The sequence below is a fragment of the Caretta caretta genome, chromosome 26, assembly GCF_965140235.1.
Source record: "Caretta caretta isolate rCarCar2 chromosome 26, rCarCar1.hap1, whole genome shotgun sequence".
Classification (NCBI taxonomy): domain Eukaryota; kingdom Metazoa; phylum Chordata; order Testudines; family Cheloniidae; genus Caretta; species Caretta caretta.
The window spans coordinates 8,443,690-8,452,600 of NC_134231.1; the positions used below are offsets into that span (position 1 = coordinate 8,443,690).

The window sequence follows — 8,911 nt, forward strand, 5'->3', positions numbered from 1 at the left end:
AGGTAAGTAAGATATGGGTATGGATTAAGGCAGTAAGGCGAAGGCCTATAGGGCTCAAGCCTGTAAAGACAATAGCTTAGCCAAACTAAGGTCCAAGGCCTAAAAACATGAAGTAACTAACCCATAAGCAACTCTAGATCACAAGAAAGTGATGTTATACGCAAGTGTTGCTAAACGGCTGACAGGTAACCACAATATGCCAGGCTATACCAGCTTTAGCTATTTTAAGTTAGGAACATCAGCAGATGTTTGACCACAAGAATACTATGGTAATCAATGACCACATATGCTAATAAGCATGAGAGAAAAGGCCTAGTAACCTGTGAGAAAAGAGCACTCTGCCATTAGTAGGGTGAGGAAATACAGATAAGCAAGAAGGGCTGAAATGCCTACTGAATATTCATTAGGCATAGTGGGAGTCAGCACAACAATATAAAAGCTGTCTCCCAGCTTGTATGCCTTGGGAGACACCAGGATGACAACCATGGGTGGTGACAAAGCTGAGGGTGATGACAAATACTTTGGGCCATTCCACAAAGGAAGGTGCAAGTGTGGGACTGCTGATGCCTGACCTCTTAACCATTCTGTATTATCTCAACCTACTTTGCTGGGTTAGCGGGTTAGTCATTTGACTAATTGTGCTAATAGAGGTTACAAGGACAGAATGCCTTTCCCAAGTGCGACTATCTCCCTCATGCATCCTGGTGTCCTCGTGTTAGCCGACGGCCAAGGATGTTTGGTGAGGTGCCAGCTATGCCCGTTTATACCATCCATGACTTTAACCGCTAGGACGCACTGTCCCTTCGCGGCGGGCAGCCCGGGCTAGGCTGACGGATGCCCCAAGGTCCTAACCACCCGTGACTTTAACTGCTAGAGCTCAGAGCTCCTTCGCAGCGGGCAGTCAATACTGACTGACAGGTGCCCCAATGGCAGCACTAAGAGCCTCTCCACACCCGTGACTTTAACTGCTAGAGCTCAGAGCTCCTTCGCAGCGGGCAGCCAGGATTGACTGACAGGTGCCCCAAGAGTTTGCCCCGTGGAGGCGGCACAACTCAACGCTAGGCTCTTAGTACTCTCACCTAATGGCCAGGCTTTAGAGCCAAAACGGCTGAGGTTCTTTAATTGTGATGGCTGCTTTACAGTAAACCAGAGAAAACAAGTCAGGCTTATGCATAAATGGTTACCAAAATTTATTAAGCTAGATTCTAATCATGTGGTTACAAAATTGCTAGTGCCTACTTATTTAAATGTAGAGATGTTACACACACAAACAAGTTACAAAACTGAAGCCACAATCCCAAAGAAAGAAAACAAAGTATAGAGCTCTATTTCAAAATATGTGTACACTAAAGATAGGAGATCAGGTGTGGGTGCTTCTTACCCTCCTTGCATCTCTCGATTCCAGCGGTGCCAAGCCAGGATCGGTCACTCAATTCCACGGAAAGACGAATAAGGGACAAGGCGTAGGGACCCTCTTAGCTGCAGAAGCCTTGGGAGGCTGTCACTTATCTGACCAGCAGATAGATAGTGAAAAGCACTCAAAAATCATGGTGCTGTAGGTCCCCTACTTATACCTCTGTACTCCTTTATTCTCTTTCTCCTTTCTTATGCCAAATTGAGGCTGGTCTGTCGGGGTGACGCCAGCTTTTGCAAGAGTAGTTTACACTTGCAAGGGAGAGAAACAATAAGTTTCGACTACTGGATATTTCTTTTATCAGGGTAAATATTTTCCCACCTAGGATGTTGGTGTGTGTGCATCACGCTACTTAGTAGGGGCTAAGAGCCAGGTCTGTCACAGGGCCTCTGCCTGCTGTGAGCTTAATCGTCGTATCTGTTCCCAGAGGCACATTGTAGCAGCACACCTGTGCTTCAAAGGCTGTGCTGGAATATATGTTAAGTGCCCTGTTCCTGCTTCCTCCTGTGTTTCCAGCAATGCTGGTCTGAGGGGGGGGGGGGGCGCTGGCTGTCTGGCTACATTCCACCCCCTGATGCACCACACTACATCCCAGATTGCAAGGTGGCGGTGATGCCAGCACCTCTTGCCCTCCTTGGGGAAATCTAGAAATACCCAACAACCAAATTAGAGGATGAGGGTTCGCGGAATTGGTTAGGATCCCTTTTTAGCTCTAGGTATCTGATTTGCGTGGAGGAAAGAGCAGTTTGAATCAAACGCTTCATAATACATAAAGTTACACAAAAAACAATTACAATAATTAAAATGGTTAAAACAGTATTCACAACCAAATGTAAAAACGGGGAGAGGGAAAATCCCAAGTGTTGAGCTAACCATTGCATCCATGAGGTTTGTCCATTCTCAGCCACTGCATGTAGTGGTACAAATTCAATTCCCAGTCCATTGGCTGAATCTAGCAAGGTGCACATCCAGCAATTTGTAGCACCAGCAGCTGAGGCGATGGTTTGGATTGCTCCCCGAAGAGGATGTTCTGGTATTGCCAAGGTGACTGGAGCCAACAGAAGGATCATGAGGGCTTGCAGGAACATATCTCTGGTGGGTCGTGTTCTAGCTAAAAAACTTATTTTAAAACCAAAAGCAAAAATTACACCTGCTATTATAAGTAATGGCCAATATATCAACAGTCCATAGTAGTCTCTAGTGATCAAACAGGTCTGCTGCATGGTCCATTTTGCTGACAGGTTAGCTGGCAGGTTGCTCGGAACCATGGGACCATTCCTGCAATAAATCACATGGTCAGCCGGTCTTGGATGCAATCCAAGCCTCTGTAATGGTTATTAGCCTTTTATCAGCATTTAAGGCACTCCATACACCTTTCTCTTTATAGGCGTGCAAAACGCAGGTAAAGGTTCCCAGGGCTGGGTGTTTAATCACAACAGTGTCTCCGGGAGCATACTTGGAACTGTGCAGTGGTGTTCTGGCAGGGGAGATAGCTTTCCCTGTAGGGAAAAATCCCCTGCTGATTGGACTTCCTGTAGGAGTCTGTCTGTTGTTTAATCTCTGCACCACTTCGTCCAGTCTGTCTCCCCATGTGCCATCAGTAGGCTTCAAGTGATTCTTTAGCAACCCATTCCAGCGCTCGACCATGCCATTAGATTGAGGTCGATATGGAAGGTGGAAGGTCCATTGGACTCCATGGTTAAGGGTCCATTCCCTTACAAGTTTATTCTTAAAATGCGAACCATTATCTGATTGGATTTCTTGAGGCATTGGGACAATTGCTGTTAAGCGGTTTAGTCCCATAACTGTGGACAACCCTGTTGCCAATCGGGTTGGATATGCAAAACCAATCCCTGAAACAATTTCTACCCCAGTCAAGATGTATTTCCACCTCTGCCTTGTAGTGGGCAGTGGTCCGACATAGTCGACCTGCCAGGTTGCCCATAGTGTTTTTCCATCTCTTAGCCTGGCAAACCTTTGTCCTTCTGCTATATGTTTTCTAGTCTCAGCACAAATAGTGCAGGCTTGCACCAGGTCTCTAGCCTGTCTGTGGGTGATAGGCCACCCCCTGATATGTGCTTGCCGCACTAACTCATCACTTCCTGGGTGTCCTAAATTATCATGTAACCATGAATATAAGCGTTCCCATTCTACTTGTGTGGTAAAGAGCTGGGCAGCTGCATCGGCTAAATTGTTTAACTGTGCAGCTGGGGTATTATTCCTCTGATGAGCTGAGACATGTCCTATAGACAGGGCATGCTGATATAACCACTTCCAGTATTCCAGTCCCCAGACTGGTTTACTTCCTATTTCCCAGTGGTTATTTTTCCAGTTAGTGATCCACTGAGTGGCACCTGCCCACACCGCATAGGAGTCCGTATATACTGCGGTGGCTCCTGCTTCACAGGCCAGTTTAATTGCAGCTAATTCTGCAAGTTGTGCTGACCCATCAATTTCAGCAGTTAGGGGTGCTGCAGAGGGGTCTGCAGGCACTGCTGCAGCTTTTCCCTTCCATTTTCCTTTAACCAGCCTGGCACTGCCATCAGTGAACCATACTCCCTCAGGCTTAGAAGGATCAAATGGGGCAGCATCCTTAATGGGAGACTGCTGTGGAGGTAGGCGGTTTTCATCAGGCATTCCTACTTTCCATAGGGATTCCTGAATCATAGTGGGGTTTTGTGCAGTGTCTGCACTACCTACCCTGTGGTGTATGTAAAGTGCCCATCTTTGGATAGTCATCTTTTGTGCTACACCAGGTGGTAACTCTTTCCCTTCCAATATAGGTTTAATGATTGGAAGAGGAGTGTGAATTGTGATGTCCTTATCCTGAGTTAATTCCTCAGTTTCTCTCAAGGCTGTGTAAGCTGCCAGAAGCACCTTCTCATAAGGCGTGTAGTTAGCCTGTGACCCTTGCCATGACTTGGAACCAAACTGAATTGGTCGTCTGGGAGCAGTGTCACTTTCTTGCCAGAGAGCATAAGACATTCCAGTGGCTCCCACAGTTAGGTACAAATGGAATGGGGCTTCAGGATGTATGGGACCCAGAGCCTGATAGGTGTGTATCTCCCCTATCAGTTGCCTGAGGGCTTCCTCATGGGCAGGAGCCCATTCCCAGGCAGCACTTTTCTTTAACAAATTGTACAATGGTCTGGCTATAATGGCAAAGCCAGGTACATGTTTTCTCCAAAACCCCAGGGTTCCCAAAATCTGTCTCAATTGATCTTTACTTTCAGGGGAGGGTGCCTGATTTAGCTCTTGCACAGTGTCATTAGGCACAGACCTCCTACCTCCCATCCATACAGTACCTAAGAATTTTATCTCTTGGGAGGGACCTTGGCATTTCTCAGCTGGTAACTCTAAATTAAGGGCTTCTAGTGCTTCTTTGATTTGATTCATAGCCTCCTGTACCTCTTCTGGGGTTTTCCCACCTATTAAGATGTCATCAATGTATTGCACAGTTTGTACATTGGGTGGCAGGATAAGGTCATCTAGGACCTTTGCCAGTGCCCCATGGCAAATAGTGGGCGAGTGTTTAAACCCTTGTGGCATTCGGGTAAAAGTGTATTGTACACCTTTCCAAGTAAAAGCAAATCTTTCCTGGTCAGCTGGTTGCAAAGGGACCATGAAGAACATGTCCTTTACATCTAATACTGCTAGCCAGGGTTTATCCCAGGTTTGTATGGTGTTTACAATATCTGTTATGCTAGGGACTGCTGCAGTTAATGGTCCAGTGTTACTGTTTAGCTTCCTATAGTCTATAGTGAGTCTCCATTTGCCATTTGGTTTCTTGATGGGCCACACAGGAGAATTAAAGCGAGAGTGGGTACGAATTAAAATTCCTCGCTGTTCCAAATCTTTGATCAGGTCAGTAACAGGGCTTATGGCCTCAGCTGGGACATTATACTGCTTTGTTTGTTACTGTTGAGAGCGGGAGAGCAGGCGCGCTGCTAAGTAAGTTTACAGAATAGTGGGGAGGGCTTTCCTCTTCCAGGTGGGTGGCATGAGGAACAGAACTGACTCCAAAAGCCCATCTTTCCCCATTAATCCTTCCCTTCTTTCCTCTTAAAACATCCATGCCCAGTATGTTGGCATTGCCCAAAATCACCTCATATTTTCGGGGCTGATGGTGGGGTTGCAATGGGATATCCAGTTTTATCTTAACTAATGGGTAAGTTATGGTACTGCCATTTACTCCTGTAACAAGTATCTGCTTTCGGCCAGTAGGTGGCGAGCCCTGAAAACTTTCTCGCTTAATCATGGACATTTGAGCCCCTGTGTCCATTAAGAAAGGAATAATGTGTTTGTCATTTACAGTTACATGTATCCGGGGGTCTTTTGCTGTTGTTTTCTCCTCTTTGGATTTAAGCTGGTTTATTAGGAGAGGAGATTGACCCCCGCAAGCAAGTTTCCCTGCTCTGGTAACTCTTGCAGTTGCTGCAGCAATGGAGTATACAGGGTGTCTGCAGGTGGGGAAAGAGGAGAGAGCTGCAGAGGTGCACTGGGAGTAGCATTAGTTGTCTCCCAGTCAGCTCTTTTAAAGGTGGTGAATAATTTTAGCCGCTCTGTGGGCAGTCCATTTATCACATCTCTGGGATAACCTAAAGCCAGACATTGTCTCCACAACTTGGCTCTAAGCTCCTTTTCCTCCTGGGTTGGCTCTCGCTTATTTTTATGTCCTTTAGATGGTGCCCCCTTGTTTCCCTGAAGGGAACGCATCTTAGCTTTGCCCGTCAGTGCTCTGATGTCTCCGAATTCTCTAAAGTATGACACCAGAAGGTTTAGCAGTGCCCGAAAGGTACTGTTATGTGCTGCAGCTTCTGATCTAAGGGACAGTGCCATAGCCCTGTGGTTACTCGGAACTCCCTTAAGCAGGGGTCTGAGATCATCTACATCTACCTGACCCTCCCATGGGCTTTCATAGGCTAACCCTTGAGGGTTTTGGCCAAGCATGCTAATGACAGCCACAGTTAATAGAGCTGTTTTTACCTCATCTATGTTGGTCCAGTGCATTACTGTGGGTTCATCTCGGTCTGCTGGGTAAATTCCTCTTGCCCATTGACAAGCCAGAGACCAAAGTGTTTTAGGGGTGTTCCCCTCTGAGTGTTCCAGGAATATTCCTGCACCTAAGTTAAGGCGCTCAGTTTCTTGGGCTGTCAGGCGTATATATCCACCCCCAGTGTCCCAGAGGCGGACCAGCCACTCTATTATACCTTCCTCAGGCTTTTTAGCAAAATCTCCCTGGATTGTTTTTAACTCCATGGGAGTATATTGGCGGGTGGTAATTTTGGTAAAGTGTGTTGGAGCTTTACTCCCTTTTCCCTTTTTACCTCCCTTCTTTGTTTTTGAAGAGGTGGATGGATAATTGTCATCCCCTTCTTCATCCAGCTCTGCCCCACTCAAATTTTCCTCATGTTCTTCTGATTTGTGATGTGTGATAGCTGGTCTTAATTTTACAGAGGGACCTTCCTCCTCAGAGGAGGGGGACTCATCTGCTGAATCCCAAATGTCTCCATCCCATTCCTCAGGGTCTAGCCAGAGAGCAGTCTCAACTTTAGCCCGGTTGATACTGCGTGTTTTAGTCTCCAGCTTTTCCCTTCGTTCTATCCCTTCTTTCTCAATTAAGGGAAGTAATCTTTTCTGAAGATGTTCCATATCCCTATTCAGTGTTCTTACTCTGGTATCTAAATTCTGGCATTCCTTGCGCAGTGTGTCCCTTTCCTGTTGTAGCCTATTAAACTCTATTGCCAGACTATGATAATCCTTACAGGCAGCTTGCCAAATGTTAGTAAGCAGCCATATACAAGCACCTTTTCCTTTCCCTTTCTTCATCTTGCAGGCAGTTCTCCAGTTACAGAAATGCTGCCAGATCTCTGCTGGTTTTCCCCAATATTTCTCCAGCAGTTCTTTGCTCCACAGAGGATTTCCCCATCCCTCTTGGGTCAAACTTTTCTCTAGCTCAGGGAATTCTGTGGTGTTTATCATGACTGGTTTCATTGTGTTACTGTACTGCAGCCTATATCACAATCCTGTTCGTGACGCCAATTTCTGTTAGCCGACGGCCAAGGATGTTTGGTGAGGTGCCAGCTATGCCCGTTTATACCATCCATGACTTTAACCGCTAGGACGCACTGTCCCTTCGCGGCGGGCAGCCCGGGCTAGGCTGACGGATGCCCCAAGGTCCTAACCACCCGTGACTTTAACTGCTAGAGCTCAGAGCTCCTTCGCAGCGGGCAGTCAATACTGACTGACAGGTGCCCCAATGGCAGCACTAAGAGCCTCTCCACACCCGTGACTTTAACTGCTAGAGCTCAGAGCTCCTTCGCAGCGGGCAGCCAGGATTGACTGACAGGTGCCCCAAGAGTTTGCCCCGTGGAGGCGGCACAACTCAACGCTAGGCTCTTAGTACTCTCACCTAATGGCCAGGCTTTAGAGCCAAAACGGCTGAGGTTCTTTAATTGTGATGGCTGCTTTACAGTAAACCAGAGAAAACAAGTCAGGCTTATGCATAAATGGTTACCAAAATTTATTAAGCTAGATTCTAATCATGTGGTTACAAAATTGCTAGTGCCTACTTATTTAAATGTAGAGATGTTACACACACAAACAAGTTACAAAACTGAAGCCACAATCCCAAAGAAAGAAAACAAAGTATAGAGCTCTATTTCAAAATATGTGTACACTAAAGATAGGAGATCAGGTGTGGGTGCTTCTTACCCTCCTTGCATCTCTCGATTCCAGCGGTGCCAAGCCAGGATCGGTCACTCAATTCCGCGGAAAGACGAATAAGGGACAAGGCGTAGGGACCCTCTTAGCTGCAGAAGCCTTGGGAGGCTGTCACTTATCTGACCAGCAGATAGATAGTGAAAAGCACTCAAAAATCATGGTGCTGTAGGTCCCCTACTTATACCTCTGTACTCCTTTATTCTCTTTCTCCTTTCTTATGCCAAATTGAGGCTGGTCTGTCGGGGTGACGCCAGCTTTTGCAAGAGTAGTTTACACTTGCAAGGGAGAGAAACAATAAGTTTCGACTACTGGACATTTCTTTTATCAGGGTAAATATTTTCCCACCTAGGATGTTGGTGTGTGTGCATCACGCTACTTAGTAGGGGCTAAGAGCCAGGTCTGTCACAGGGCCTCTGCCTGCTGTGAGCTTAATCGTCGTATCTGTTCCCAGAGGCACATTGTAGCAGCACACCTGTGCTTCAAAGGCTGTGCTGGAATATATGTTAAGTGCCCTGTTCCTGCTTCCTCCTGTGTTTCCAGCAATGCTGGTCTGGGGGGGGGGGGGGGGGCTGGCTGTCTGGCTACACCTCGTAATAACTCTAACTTCTGGGTCTGGTCAGGAGGCAGAACCTTGCCAGACTACACAGTGCTAATTGTTTTTTTTCTAAGTGGTCACTCTAATTGAAACACAATCAGAAGAACAGGCAACACTAAGCAACAGAGGTGCCGCGCAATTGGCCTGAACAGCTGCATGGTTTTGCCTTTTAAGGATTA

At 46.7% G+C, this 8,911-nt stretch overlaps 1 long non-coding RNA gene across 1 annotated transcript; it reads right to left on the reverse strand.

Annotated features, from left to right (window-relative positions):
* Positions 1 to 1,177: 1,177 nt before the first annotated feature.
* LOC142070146 (uncharacterized) lies at positions 1,178 to 8,693 on the reverse strand. Its single transcript, XR_012666118.1, has 2 exons — positions 8,129 to 8,693; positions 1,178 to 2,692 (listed from the first exon to the last, which is right to left on the reverse strand). It is a non-coding gene; the product is annotated as an uncharacterized LOC142070146 (long non-coding RNA).
* Positions 8,694 to 8,911: the final 218 nt, after the last annotated feature.